Raw genomic sequence first — 14,219 nt, 5'->3', positions numbered from 1 at the left:
TTTCTACCCCTACCCCACACTTATTTCATACAATGCCCTCATTGTATGCATAAAATAAATAAAAATTAAAGAAAAGGGAGAAAAAGGAACAGACTCCCCTGGGATAGTGGTGTAAACATCTCCAAAAGTGTGGAAAACATGCATCCTGAAGATGGACCTCCCAAAAATAGAAAGTTGGTGTAGAACTGGATGAATATGTAAATAAACCACGAACATGACTCGAAACTTCAATTCTTCAAAGTGGATGCTAGTAAGTAGAAAAATGTGGGAAAGGATAAACTGATACACGTCATGGCAAAGAGTACCACGTCTTGATATTAGATGAAAACACGAACAGAAGGCTGCTTTAATTCTTCAAATTCTATGAGAGCCACGATGTGGCGTAAGGAGCCCACGTAGTGGAAACCGAACCATCAACAAGAATGCCTCATTGGTTTATTCATCCAAGCAGCTCGACCAGTTTCTAAATGGTTTAAGACTATTCTATGTAAATATACTTCCCAACTGTAACCTCTCTCCTACTGATGTACCCCACACTTATCTTGAATTGTGGGTTCCAACTCACGACTTTAAGCTTCCTTGACTTGACTAGACAAACACGACTCTAGAATTAACCTTATATGCTCCTGAGAATTCCAATGCTAATCTAAAAAAACGGAACAACCCAAAAGAAATAAAAGAGTAACATCATAGTTCAAGAAAAGTCTTACATTACAAACCAAATTCAAACATAGAAGAAAACACTACTTAAAACAAAAAAAAATAAATAGAAAAGAAAATCAATCATCATCTCCTTGGTCCTACACTCCACTTGGTCCAGCCCCGTCATTATGCGGATGCCAAAGCTCCTCCCATATTGGAAAATAAGGATAATGTGGTGGCATAGAAGGTGGCCGGGTCACACTCAAATGCGAATAAATAACCTCAGTAAGCTGGGTATGATAAATGGCATGCCCCTGGAGGTTATCCAAATAAGTTCCCACCCGACTCTGAAAAGGGTCGGTGGGAACTCCCTGTACATGCTGTGAAGTAGCACGCTCTCTCTCCATCTCTCCTCTGGCTCGCACATTTCGACGCCGCGGTCTGTCTGGTGGTTGCTGTCCTAGATGCGCCTCCTCTTGCTCCTCATCTATCTGCGGTATAACAAAACGACCCCCGACATTCACCACTGCCCACATAACTCCCAAGACTTGAATGGTTAAATCAGTGTCCGGGAATCGGGTAAGATTCCTCACAAAGTCGTGGGTCAAAATATGATACGACCTAACAAGGCGAGTAACCAAATGTCACCCTGTAATCGGACTCCTGGGCCTAGAATTAGCCGCTTTCTTCCCCATGAACCTCGCCAACATATACGGTAACTCACAGCAAACCCCAAGGGTAATAAGAGTCTACAGATAAAACAAATTCTGAATAGGGACTTTATCGCCATGATGCTTGTGATTTATAGAAAAAGTGATAAAGCGATTTAGAAATCGGAAAACAGGATTCCGAATTTGTGACTCACTTGAGTCACGAGTATTATACTCATGGTTGGAAATACTCCGCAAGAACTAGACATCCATAATACCAAGATTAAAATCCCGAACACATCCAAGTAGGAATGGTATGAAAAACAGAGATTGAGTCTCCACTTCGGTATAAAGCCCCATCCGCCAAGCGAATTCCCGAAGACTACATTCCCTATAAACACCACCCAAGCGAAACACAAGTGCCCGGTTGTAAGTAAAGTCAATGGTGCGTTCCTCGAAGCATACGGTAGAGAAAAACTCCACTAATAACTCCCGGTACACGGGTTCTTGAATTGCAAACAAATTCCTCCACCCGTGACAAGTGAAAGAAAATTGATCCCCTTCGTATGTTTTCGTCCAATAGCGTTCCAATTCAGCAACCATTCCCGCACCCCCCGAGCCATCCCCAATCGATAATTGGAGCTATCTCAAATTCCCTGTTGTACAACCATCCCAACCGATTTTCATATGTAGTCAATAATGGTCGGGGAATGTTTTGTGGAAACTGATATAAAGGATGTATACTCGCCACATCAATCGGATTTTCCTCCTGTGGAATAGCCCTTCGAGGTCCCATTTCTGCATACAAAATTAAACCAAAGCAGCAAACACCCAAAATGTTAAAAAATAAGACAGATTGCCAGAAATCACGACGTAGCCAAGCTCGCCACGTCGTGGACCGCAGTCGGGAAATCAGTATAGATCGGTTACTTTATATGCGATTTCAACCAAAAATAATGCTTGGGGTTTGTTCCTATGGATATTTAAAGGACGTGCAACCTAGAATCAACAACTAGTTTCAACCAATTTCGTGAATCTCATTATTCACATAAACCCTAACCATGAAAATGTAAAATTGTAAGAAATAACTACAATTAATGGTTAGAATACATACCAAATGGAGTTATACAACAAGAAATTCGAAGGATTTGGAATACAAATTAAGAAATCGGCTGTGGGGACCCTGTTGTTTCCGTTCGTGAGGCAGCATTCAAATGGGGAATGGGGATTATGCGGTCAAAGGGTTTTAAGAAATGGTCCCCCCTGGTGACTTTTTAAAGGCGAAGTTGTGGTTGGCTTTGCCACGTCGTGGACTTTGAAAGATTATGAGCTGTTTTTAAAAAAAATTCATATGATTCTGTAATTACTCTTTAACCACGACGTGGCTCTATCAGACCACGACGTGGCATATGCCTGATCGCTAAATTTTTGTAAAATCACTCATTTTAACTAACTACTTTGCATTTTATTTATTAATTAAAGCTCCCCACAGCTAATTCTTTACTAAGTATCAGTTATTAGACGATGAGTTGATATCTTTCCTAATTAAAAACTCAAAAATTAAAAGAAAAGAAAATGCAAACCAAGCTCGGGTTGCCTCCCGAGAAGTGCTTCTTTTTCTTGGAGTCTTGAGCTGGACTCCGTGCCTCCTACGTTGAATCCTCTGAAGAGTCCACCACTAAGATCTTTTTTTCCTTGAATCGCCTCTTGTAAGCTTGAACTCGCCTTTTGTATGCCTTCTTTGAATTCTCTTTTTTAGCTTTGACCTCTTCTTTAAGCTTGCGTTTGGTCCCTTTAGTTTCTTCCTTGCACTCTATAGCATCCTCCTCCTCTTTCACCACCGGCTTTGTCACCCTTGAAGTAATCTCCTCTTCATCACTTGTCATCTCATCATCTTCTTTGCTCACCCAAGAAGGTGGACTCTTGTAAGCTATGACTTTAACCAAATATGGAACAGATGCCCTCGGTTTTGTTCTTTTGACTTGATGAACTGCCTTGATCTCTTCTTCCATAAGCTTTTCCAGTTCTTCTAGTTCATTGTCTTCATTAATTGTGAACACCTCTTCTTGAACATGATCCTCTTGGAAGTCATCTTGTATTCCAAAAACTTCGTGTTCATCTCCAACCCTCAAAGTGAGCTTAGACTCACGAATATCAACAAGAGCTCCAGCAGTGTTAAGCAATGGATGACCAAGGTTAATTGGGACATCGGGGTCTTCCTTCATATCCAACACTACAAAATCTATTGGAAAAACAAATTTCCCAATTTTCACCAAAATATCCTCCACTATGCCCCGGGGTTGTGTCGGTGAACGGTTCGCCATGTGAATCGTCATTTTTGTAGCCTTCATCTTCTGAATTTCCAATTTTTGATAAAATGAAAAGGTATCAAATTAATGCTAGCCCCAGAATCGGCTAAAGCATTAACCTTCATTTTATTACCAAACTCACACGGAAGAGTGAGGCGTCCAGGATCCCCCATCTTCTCTGGTGTCTCTCCCAACACAGCTTTTGAGCTTTATTCACTTAGAACCACCTTAGACTGCTTCTTTAATTGTTTGCGAGTGTCTATCAAATCTTGCAGTAATTTCTGATGCTCGGGAATTTTGGATAAGGACTCGACAAAGGGAGTATTAATCGGGATCCACTTCACATGCTTGACAAACTCTATATGCTCCTTCTCCAGTAGACTAAGTGCAACTCGGGATGGAAATGGCAAAGGAGGCTGATAAACCGGAACGGGTTCAAAGACTTTTTGTTCAGACAAGAGCCACGTCGTGGCGAAGCTGTTTCAGCAACCCCTTCACTTTCGAACTTTGGCTTCTTTGGTTTTGGATCGGGCTGCTGTGGTTCTTCTTCCAATGCCTCCAGGAACTCAGAGATTGCTTCTTCTTCAGTATCGATGACCATTACATGAGATTGGGTCTTTACTTCGGGATTCTTCGGGGACAACTTTTCATGAACCAGAGTGGCTAGTTGACCAAATTGTACTTCAAGGTTATGGATGGAGGCTTGCTGATTCTTTATTAAAGTTTGTTGTTCCATAATAGCAGAATCAGTGGCATCGTGACTCTTTTCCGAAGCTTCCATAAACTTCATCAATATGGTCTCTAGATCGGGTTTCTTCTCAGCCGATGGCTGCTCTTTTTGATAGAAGACTTGCCCTGTTTGCCTATACTTCTCTTCTTTTTGCTTCTTATACTCTTCATATGGCAGACACTCCTTCTTTGGTTTCCTCCAGTCCTCATCAAACTTATCCCCACTCGAGTAGCACACTTGAGCTTTTCTGTTCCCAAACTCGTCTAAATTGTAGTCCTTGGTCAAGTGTGGACCACTACATCTCTCGCAAACCACTCTTATGGCATGAATTGACTGGTCCATTTGTGTTATCCTTCGATCCAAATTATTCAGCATGGCCATTACAGCTGCTATTTCTTCAGTTTGGGCCCCTCCACCGCCTTTGATTCCATCTTGCCTAGGGTTGTGGTATTCGCGAGAGTGCTTTGCGAATTCTTCAATCAGCTCCTTGACCTCCCTTGGATTTTTCTTTGTCAAAGGTCCTTGAGAATCAAGGAGTTGTCTCGTCATAACGTTGACCCCATCATAGAAGGTTGACATCTCTTGTCGCACATTTAGATCATGCTGAGGGCAATTTCTGAGCAAGCCCTTGTACCGCTCCCATGCTTCGTATAATGACTCCCCCGGCTGTTGCTCAAAGTTGGCTATTGCCTTCTTGAGTTTGGATATCTTGGATGGCGGGCAAAACTGGTCCAGGAATTGCTCACGCATTTGAGCCCAAGTGGTAATTGTACCCGGTGGAAGTGATTTTAACCACTCCTTAGCAGCTCCTTTGAAAGTGATGGGAAGCATCCTAAGCAAGACTATGTTTCTGTTGACATTTGGGACATTGAAGTAATCCGCAATGTCGTTGACTTCATCTAGATGCTTAAAAGCATCCTCATGATCTTTCCCAAAGAATGGGATATCCTTCAGTGCAGTCAAGATGTGCCCCTTCAACTCGAATGTGGCAGTGGCAGGTATTGCGGGTTGGACTAAACCAGGACCCACATCTTCTCGGATCCGCTTCTTGTAAGCTCCCATGGACATCTCTTCAATTGCTGCCATCTCGTTCCTTGGCTCGTTCTCGGGTTCGCTCGTATGTTCTTCAAATTCGGGTTCGGTATCGTATTCAGATTCGGTTTGGACGGGTATTTGATCCAAGTGCTCAAAATTGCTCTTATGCTTTGAGGATGAACTTGACTCTCCTGTCTTCTTTCCCGACTTCCTTGAAAAAGCTGACTTGAATTCTTGTAAGGGCGTCTTTTTCTTGTGAATTGCAGACTCGGGATCTTCAAGTGGTGGCACCAAGGGTGTGTTTGAGCCTCTGGTCATGAACTCCTGCAAATAAACTAAATAAACAAGGTAAAACTGAACTAAAATAGAAAAACTAACTAACAACTAAAAATCTGGAGTTCTAGGTGTCCACGTCGTGGAACGTATCTAGCCATGTCGTGGACTCTGTGACTAAAATAAAAATTAAACCTTGCTGAAAAATTAACTTTTTGTGGGTTTTACTCCACAAGAAGGATCGATTAATTTAATGCAAATAAATAAGCTAAAAACTAAGCTGTTCCTCGGCAACGACGCAAAAAACTTGATGTGCAGGAAAGTACCCACTAATTTTAATATTTATAACCTAACAAACTTAAACTAACTATGCACTTATAGGCAATGTACCTAGTCAGATTACAGTATAGCTTGGGTAAGTCGGGTGTCGATCACAGGGAACAGCGTTACTAATTAATTTACTTACTATTAAATTAACCTAATTATTAACAAGTTTAAAAGGGGTTTTATCTGATTTTACAAGATCAGACGAACTTAACTCAAATTCAATAAGTAAAAACACACTCTTGTCTAGTTTGAATCCACTTCTTCCTTATGGCTAGCTAATGATTATGGATTATCAAGTTGGTTTTAATTGCATTAGTAATTTAGTTCTAACTTTACCAATAATTAACTAATTCATGTCAAACCATGTATGTTCACACACAATTAAACACAAAACTAATTATGAATGTAAATATGCTATGTAAGATTTGTTATATAAACGCAATTATAGTCACAATACACGTTCTCTAGCACAGCTAAGCTTATTTACTCTAATTACTAACTAAGATTGGTCAATCCTAGCTCTAACAATTCAATGTTCACTAAATCATTAGGTAAACAAGTTCATGCAGTTAATGGTCACTAAGCTACACAGAACATGCAATCAAGCAATTAGAGAAACAAACATAAGCATGCTAGGTTATACAAATCAAACACAAGCAATTTTACCAACTAAATAAATCCATAAAAATTGAGCTATTCATAAGTTAGAAGCTTCATCTAGCTAAACAAGAGTAGCTAGATTCAGCTGCTCATCATAGCAACTAACAAACTAACACAAATTGAAGTGATAGAAAACATGTTCTTAATTAACTAAAATATGGACCTTTACTCTTTTTGGTGTTGAAAACCTTTTTCCAGAACCTTTCTTCCGCTCAAAATCGCCTTCTGGAACTCCTTTCTTCAGCCAAAAAGTCCCCTCTTTGTAATGATCAAGAATGCTTAAATAGCCTCCAAAATCTCGCGCCACGTCGTGGCTATCCAGGTCACGTCGTGGGCTCCAAGTTATCCTTACCGGGTAAGGATTCCTCCATAACGCGATCTTTATCTTCTAGAATTCTCATTCCACGTCGTGGCTGACTTTGCCACGTCGTAGGTTTAGTAATTTTCGTGGATTTATTCATCTCTTGTGTTCCAAGTCTCCCATGTTCTACATATTGTCACTTTTGGTCCCTCTCTTCGAAAATCCTTTTAATTGACTGAAAATAACAATTTAAAGTCATAAGTACCATTATTCTAAACATATTATCAACTTGTTAATAAAAATGTACTTAAATATTGCCTAAAAATAGGTATAAATATGGCAATATCAAAATACCCCACACTTAGGCTTTGCTTGCCCTCATGCAAATTTAAACTTAACCCTTAATTACTAACATCACATAGAACAATCCGACTCCAGCTCAGCCATTATGCCAAGACCTCAACGCATGCATTTGTGTCTAAAATTTTCCTAAAGTACCCCCCATACTTTAAATACTCACAATCTAAACACTTTTTGTTAAGGAAACAACGCCTTCTATATCACCTCCAAGAATTTTCTCATATTGATCCGGAATCTGAGAATTCATAATTCTTGTAACATTATGGTGAGAAGAAGCCTAGTTTTTTAAAATAAGTTGAATGCTTCTAGCATGATCAACAAAATTTTCTTTTTTAGAGTGAAGAAAATTGTTGGTCAGCAAGATACAAGTGTTTTTCTTTTTTAAAAGAGAAAGAGATTTTTCGAAAGAGGAGAGTTTTGATTTGAGATTTTTTAACTCAAATCTAAGAGAAGATCTTTCTTTATTTGGTAAATCGAAACATAAGTGATCAATCGTTTCGATTTTTTCGATGTTTTCATCAGAATAGTTAACAATATTTTTTACTTGATACGTTGAGGTTGCGTCCCATTCCTTAAGGTCTGTACCAGCTTGAGAAGGATCAGTTTCAAGAGTGTCAATGCTGTCATTTGATGTGTCAACGTGAGATTCAACGATCTGGGTCATGAGACACTTACCTTTTGAAGCTTCGTCGTCTGAGAGGTTTTCATTTTCAAAAGCAGATCATAGTGTGATCATCATCTCTTGAGCAGTTGAGCAGTTTTGAACCAAACGATACACGGAATAAGGAAGTGAGTTTCCAATGGCAATTCTCGTCTTTACATCAAGATTCATCACACTTTTTTCATCCTTGTTGTATCCTGGCACTTATTTCCTTTTTAGCTTACTATCAGATGCACCATTATTATATGATTGATGCATAACGACGACGGGACCTTTATTGATGATGTCAAGCATGTCAAAGTCCATGATCTCGAGAACATCCATGGCTATTGATTTCCAAGTAGTGAAGTTAAGTTCATTAAATGGAGGAATCTTTTGCAAGCAGTCAATTTTGGAATATAGGAGGTCGACATAATTCCTTGAGTGTATCAAAAACTTGCTCTGATACCAATTAAAGGTTTGTATTGATTGGATACACTTCATGTATAATAAAAAACAACAAACAAAAATAAGAAAATAAAGAACAAAAAAAGTAAAGAACACGAAGAATTCTCCACAATGTCTTTCACCAAGAAAGGGGTTGTTTTCACCAAGAAAACGGGTTGTCAAAAATACGGTCACCAAGACGATTACGTTAGGGTTTCACCTTAATGTTGAATATATACTAATATATACAAGTATATACCTTGATTGAAGGGATTGTATCCAATCTACACTAAGAATCGATCTTTATCACAAAGATATCAGATCCGCTATCTATTCTATACATATATGTATAATTACCTAATATACAAAGATTACATTAGATTATATGACTACATATTGATGTGTATAAGGCTTGAGGTCCTAGCGTTGACCCTGACGTTGGCGCTGGTGTTGGTGGTCAGCGTGTAGAGTGTTTGACTCATCAGATCATAAGGTGTGACCTTACATAGTTTATTTTGTAAATTTAATAAAATACTTTATTTAATAAAGTTATTTAACTAACTAATAATCTATTTTATTAATGGGTTGGGCTATTAAATTGCTAGAATAACTTGGGGTTAGCCCACTTAGCTAACATTCTGTCTAATAAGGTGTTCCTAACAAGAAGATATTGGGTTCATTTCTAGCCATATATGAAATTGTCGTTCTGAAAAAAATGCTAGAAAAATACTTGTAAAACTCGAACCAACACTTTACATATATAAAAAAAATAATAAAGAAATGGAAAAATGACTTATGAGGGTAACTACCCCTTATGTTTGTTCACATGTTGGGAACTTTTTTCTTTGTACACATATAGCTAACTTACTTGTTTTAAGTGTTCACATTATACAACTATTACCGGCTATCACCCGTTTTACCCGGTTGCTTCTAATTACATAAGTTAAAAATGATTGTGTGGCGTCTTATATGTTCATTACACCCCCTTTCTCATTTAATTATGATTTTTCGTTGCAACTTATTCCAAAATCATTTCCCGATTACCGTTTTCTCATAAATCAATCGATCCAACAAAGGAGGGGATTTAGGGTTTGCACTTAAAGCGTGGATTTGAAATCAACAACTGTAGCACGTCAGAATCATCTAACGGTAAGTATCTAACATTATATTTTCATTGCAATGGATTATTTGCACCAAAACCATTAGTATATTTTGACCCTACAAAAGTGTGAGTCCGTGGTGTGGATTTTTGTGGCATGAACTATAGAGAATTTGTGTTGTGGGTTACAAAGTTGAACAAAGGTAACTGTGACAATTTGTACTACTATAGTAGAAAGGAAAGCTTGGTAGAGGGTATTATAAGAATCGATAATGATGCTAATTTTTTTAGTTTATTGAAGATGGTTATAGTCCTAGGAATAAGCAAAAAATGAATTTGTACATTGACCACCAAAACGAAGCTATTCTATATTAGGCTGATAAGGAGGTGTTAACCGGAGATGAAGGTCATGAGTTTGATATACAAATTTATGATATCATGGAATATAAACATGAACCTGATGAAGAGGTGCATACTTTTTTGACAAAACTATTGGTGGAAATTTTTTGAACAAGTTGTCAGGTATACCCATTCGTAATACTAATGCATAAGTAAGTGATGACGATAAAGTCACTAATGAAGTTGATGAGGCTGTGTTACTTTTCCGTGATGAGAATCAAGAATGGGATAATATGGACCCAATTTTAAGTATGAAGTTTTTTAACCTAATGGAATTAAAGCTATGTCTAACCAACTATGAAGTCAATAATGGGTATGATTGATGTTGAAGTTGAAGCTAACATTGCAGGAGAATAAGAGGTTCAACGGGACATTGAAGGAGAAGTAGAAGTTAAAGATGACATTCTAGGAGTACCTACACTCTAATTTAGGAAGAGGACAAGGAAAACTTTAGAAAGAATTACAAATATTATGCCAGGGAAGAACATAGGGAGGAAAGTTGGAAGTAATAGTGAACACCTAATGGAGATTTGATGTTAATGTCTTGTTTAGCTTTTGGCAAAACTTTTGGTATGCATGTTTTGAAATCTTGGGTCTTTTAATAGCTTTTGGCATGTTAGGAAAAACTTGACACATTTGGCACATCTTTTGGAACACATCTTTTTCGATGCATGTTTGAAGTTTTTATTCATGTAAGACACTTTTGCACATCTTTTGTAATATCATTTGTGATGTTTAACATCTTTAATAATGTTATTTAGATGTTTGTATCTGATTTTTATGTCAATTACATTATGGCAATTAAACTTTTATGCCAATTACATCAAGTAACAAGAACACATGATTTAGTCATAGTACATCAAACTTTCATTACATTCAAAACTTCGTGAACTACATGATTTATTAATAATACATCAAATAGGATACAAGAACACATCAAACTTTCAAAACTACATCTTTTAAATAAAAGAAAAAAACACAAACAATACAACTTTGTGAGTAAACAACATCCAATTCACTTTGTCCAGTTCTTATCTGAAAACCAAATGAAAGTTCTTCTTTTGTTCCAGTTTCATCATGCATATACTAATTTCATTTTCCAATGTAGAAAGTTTCAAGCTAACATTGCAAGTTTATCCCAATTTCTCTTCTCTTATACCATCTGTTATGCATTCATATTCATCCATCTATTCCCAAAATTTACATTTTGGAGTTATGCCACTCTTCAAGAAAGGAATAAAAACGGTTAAATTTAAGTGAAAGATGAAAAAGAAGCATCCATTAGCAATAACTAAAAAAAATTGGTTTACCGGTGCGTTTTGACACCCACGAAACTTTCTTCCAAGATTGGTGGAGGCTCCTTGAAATCTTCATGAGAGATGGTTCCTTACAATTACATGGATGGTCAGTTTGATATTTGTCACTTCGTTTGAAAGAGAAAGATGAAGCAAAAGAAGCCATTGTTGATGTCAATCTAGGGCTTGATTAATGAATGAGCTATATATCACCCTCTTTATAATGAAATGATGTGTATTCTGCCACGTAGATGCCACATAGCATAATGTATATGACAGCCAAGCCTTCAATTAGCCACGTCAGCTGTAACATATGTTAGCCATTAATAATGGTATAATGTGAACACGTAAAACAAGTTAATTGGCTATATGTATACCAAAAAAAATTGCCAACATATGAACAAACATAAAAGATAGTTATCTCCGTTCTAAATCAACGTCACTTTTCTCTTACCTTTTTTGTGAATGATGGTTTCAAGCAAGCCAAAAGAAAAAAAGATCAACTTTTATGTTGGAGTGTCTAGCAATATTATTTCCAATCTTAATATGGATATTGATAGAATCATAGAAGTAATCTATCATAATTACTATTTTCCGATACCAACAATCCCTACATTTATATTACGGAGTGTTGGTGTTTTGTTTCACTAATTATATTTAAGTATAAAGGGGTTGACTTGTTGACCAAAATCAATCTTGATGAATATTAAACAAGTAAGGAAGGTGTGGAGTGCATACTTGTTTAAGTTTACTCAAGATTAAAAGTAGATTGTCATTTAGGGGGCGAAACCCCTGAACGAACGGGGGTCAGGGGGCAGCGCCCCTGGGAGTGGGGTCCAAGGGGCGGCAGCCCCTAGCAGGGTCCAAGGGGCAGATCCCCTAGCTGGCGTCGAGCTATATTAAAAATGCATCATAAATCCAAATTTAGAATATTTGACGCGTTTTTTTGGCTTGGTATTAATCCTTATAGAAAACTTAAATTTATGACAGTTTTTTATTGTTGCCAAACTATTTTATGACAGTTTTGACAGTTTTCAGACAAAGGAGGCATTTAACCAATTTTGGTCAGTTTTTTTGGTTCTAACGAAATTTATACATCCCATTCTCTATTTTAAATCTCTTCTAAGTCTTATCCAATCAAATATTAGGGAGTAGCACCCAAATACTTTGATTTGATAGTGAAATCACAATTCTCAGAATATCTAAGTGCCTTTATTACCCCAAAATTCTAACAAAAATCAAAATATTATGTGATCACGACAAGTGGCGATTATGTGAAGGCTATGACAATCAAGTTTGACAAGTTGAACAAGTTTGAAGGGCAAGATTTTCGTAGATCGTAGAAGAAGATGCACTTTCCCCTTACCACTCTGAAAGTGGTGTATGTTCTGAGTACACCCATGCCAATCTTACCAGAATCTATTGAAGATGAACCTCTAGAGGCAACAAGAAGGAGATCAAAGTGGGAAAATGATGATTACATATGTCGTGGTCATATTCTCAATAATATGTCTGACTCTCTGTTTGATATCTATCAAAATCTCAAATCTACAAAAGAACTGTGGGATTCTATTGAATCCAAGTACATGGTTGAAGATGCTTCTAGCAAGAAGTTTCTTGTTAGTAACTTTATGGTTTACGAGATGATTAAATCTAGCCATGTTATGGAACAATTCCATGAAATGTTAAGGATTCTGGGACAGTTTGCTCAACACAATCTGAAAATGGATGAAGCCATTTTTGAGGCTGTGATCATTGACAAATTTCCCCTTCTTAGAAGGATTTTGAACACAATCGGAAACATAACAAAGAGGAATTGACTTTGACTCAACTTGTAAGCCATTTATAGATTGAAGAGTCCTTAAGGACTCAAGAACTTGATAACAATCCTAAAGGCAAGAACCAAGTTGGTTGCTCTTCTGTGAACATGGTGGAAGGAGAAAGTTCAAAGAATACCAAGAAGTCTAATGGAAAAAGGAAGTTTAAAGGAAAGGATGACGATTCTTCCAACAAGAAGTATAAATTGGTTTGTTGGAATTGTAACAACCGGGTCACTTCAAGAAAGATTGTCGTCTTCATAAAGTGAATAAGGATGGTGTTGGACCAAGTGGATCCAAGGATTCAGAAAAGCAACAAGGTCAGATTTATGTTTTCATGCAGAATTCTAAATATATTCAGAATTATATTTATGTGATTTCTGAAGCATTTTATGTGCAAGATGATAATGTTGCATGGTGGGTTGATTCGGGAGAAACAAGTCATGTTTGCAAAGATCTATATTGGTTCAAAGACTTTCAACCAATTGAAGATGGATATGTTGTGAAGATGAGAAATGTTGCAACTGGACCAAGAAAGGGACTAGGATCTGTTTTACTTACCTTCACTTCTGGGAAATGTTTGTTTTTGAACAATATTTTATATGTTCTAGGGATTCGTAAGAATCTTGTGTCTGAAATTGTATTAAATAATTGTGGTTACAAACAAGTATTAGAAAGTGACAAGTATATCTTGTCAATACATGGTTTTTTATTAGATTTGGATATGTATGTAATGGAATGATTAGGCTTAATATTAATTATCCTTCTATTGATAGTTATATTTTCATGAGTTCTACTAGTACTAGAAATAATTTTAAATAAATATGAATTATGGCATGCTAGACTAGGACACATTCATTACAAGAGATTAAAAGACATGTCGAAATGACTTTAATTCCTGCTTTTGATATGCAAAATAATGAAAAATGTAAAACATGCATGCTAACTAAAATCACTAGACAACCTTTCAAAGATGCTTTTTAGGGAAAGCAAGGTATTGGATCTTATACATAGTCATTTGTGTGATTTCCATGCAACACCTTCCCTTGGAAACAAAAAGTATGTTGTTACTTTTAATGATGATGCATCTAGATATTGTTATGTCTATTTGCTACATTCTAAGGATGAAGCACTTGATAAATTTAAAATTTATAGACAACAAGTTGAGCTTCATAAAAATGAATTAATAAAAATCTTGCGTACTGATAGAGGTGGTGAGTATTATGATCCAGTTT

The 14,219-nt window shown here is 37.0% G+C and overlaps 1 non-coding gene across 1 annotated transcript; it reads left to right on the top strand.

The window, feature by feature from the left end:
- Positions 1-4,926: 4,926 nt before the first annotated feature.
- LOC145080654 (small nucleolar RNA R71) lies at positions 4,927-5,033 on the top strand. The gene has a single exon (XR_013695248.1). It is a non-coding gene; the product is annotated as a small nucleolar RNA R71 (small nucleolar RNA).
- The last annotated feature ends 9,186 nt before the right edge of the window (positions 5,034-14,219 follow it).

Source organism: Lactuca serriola, chromosome 1 (genome assembly GCF_051521515.1).
Source record: "Lactuca serriola cultivar US96UC23 chromosome 1, Lser_US96UC23_V15, whole genome shotgun sequence".
Taxonomy (NCBI): Eukaryota; Viridiplantae; Streptophyta; class Magnoliopsida; order Asterales; family Asteraceae; genus Lactuca; species Lactuca serriola.
The sequence above is the reverse complement of the archived record's forward strand: the minus strand, read 5'-3'. Positions and strand labels throughout refer to the sequence as shown.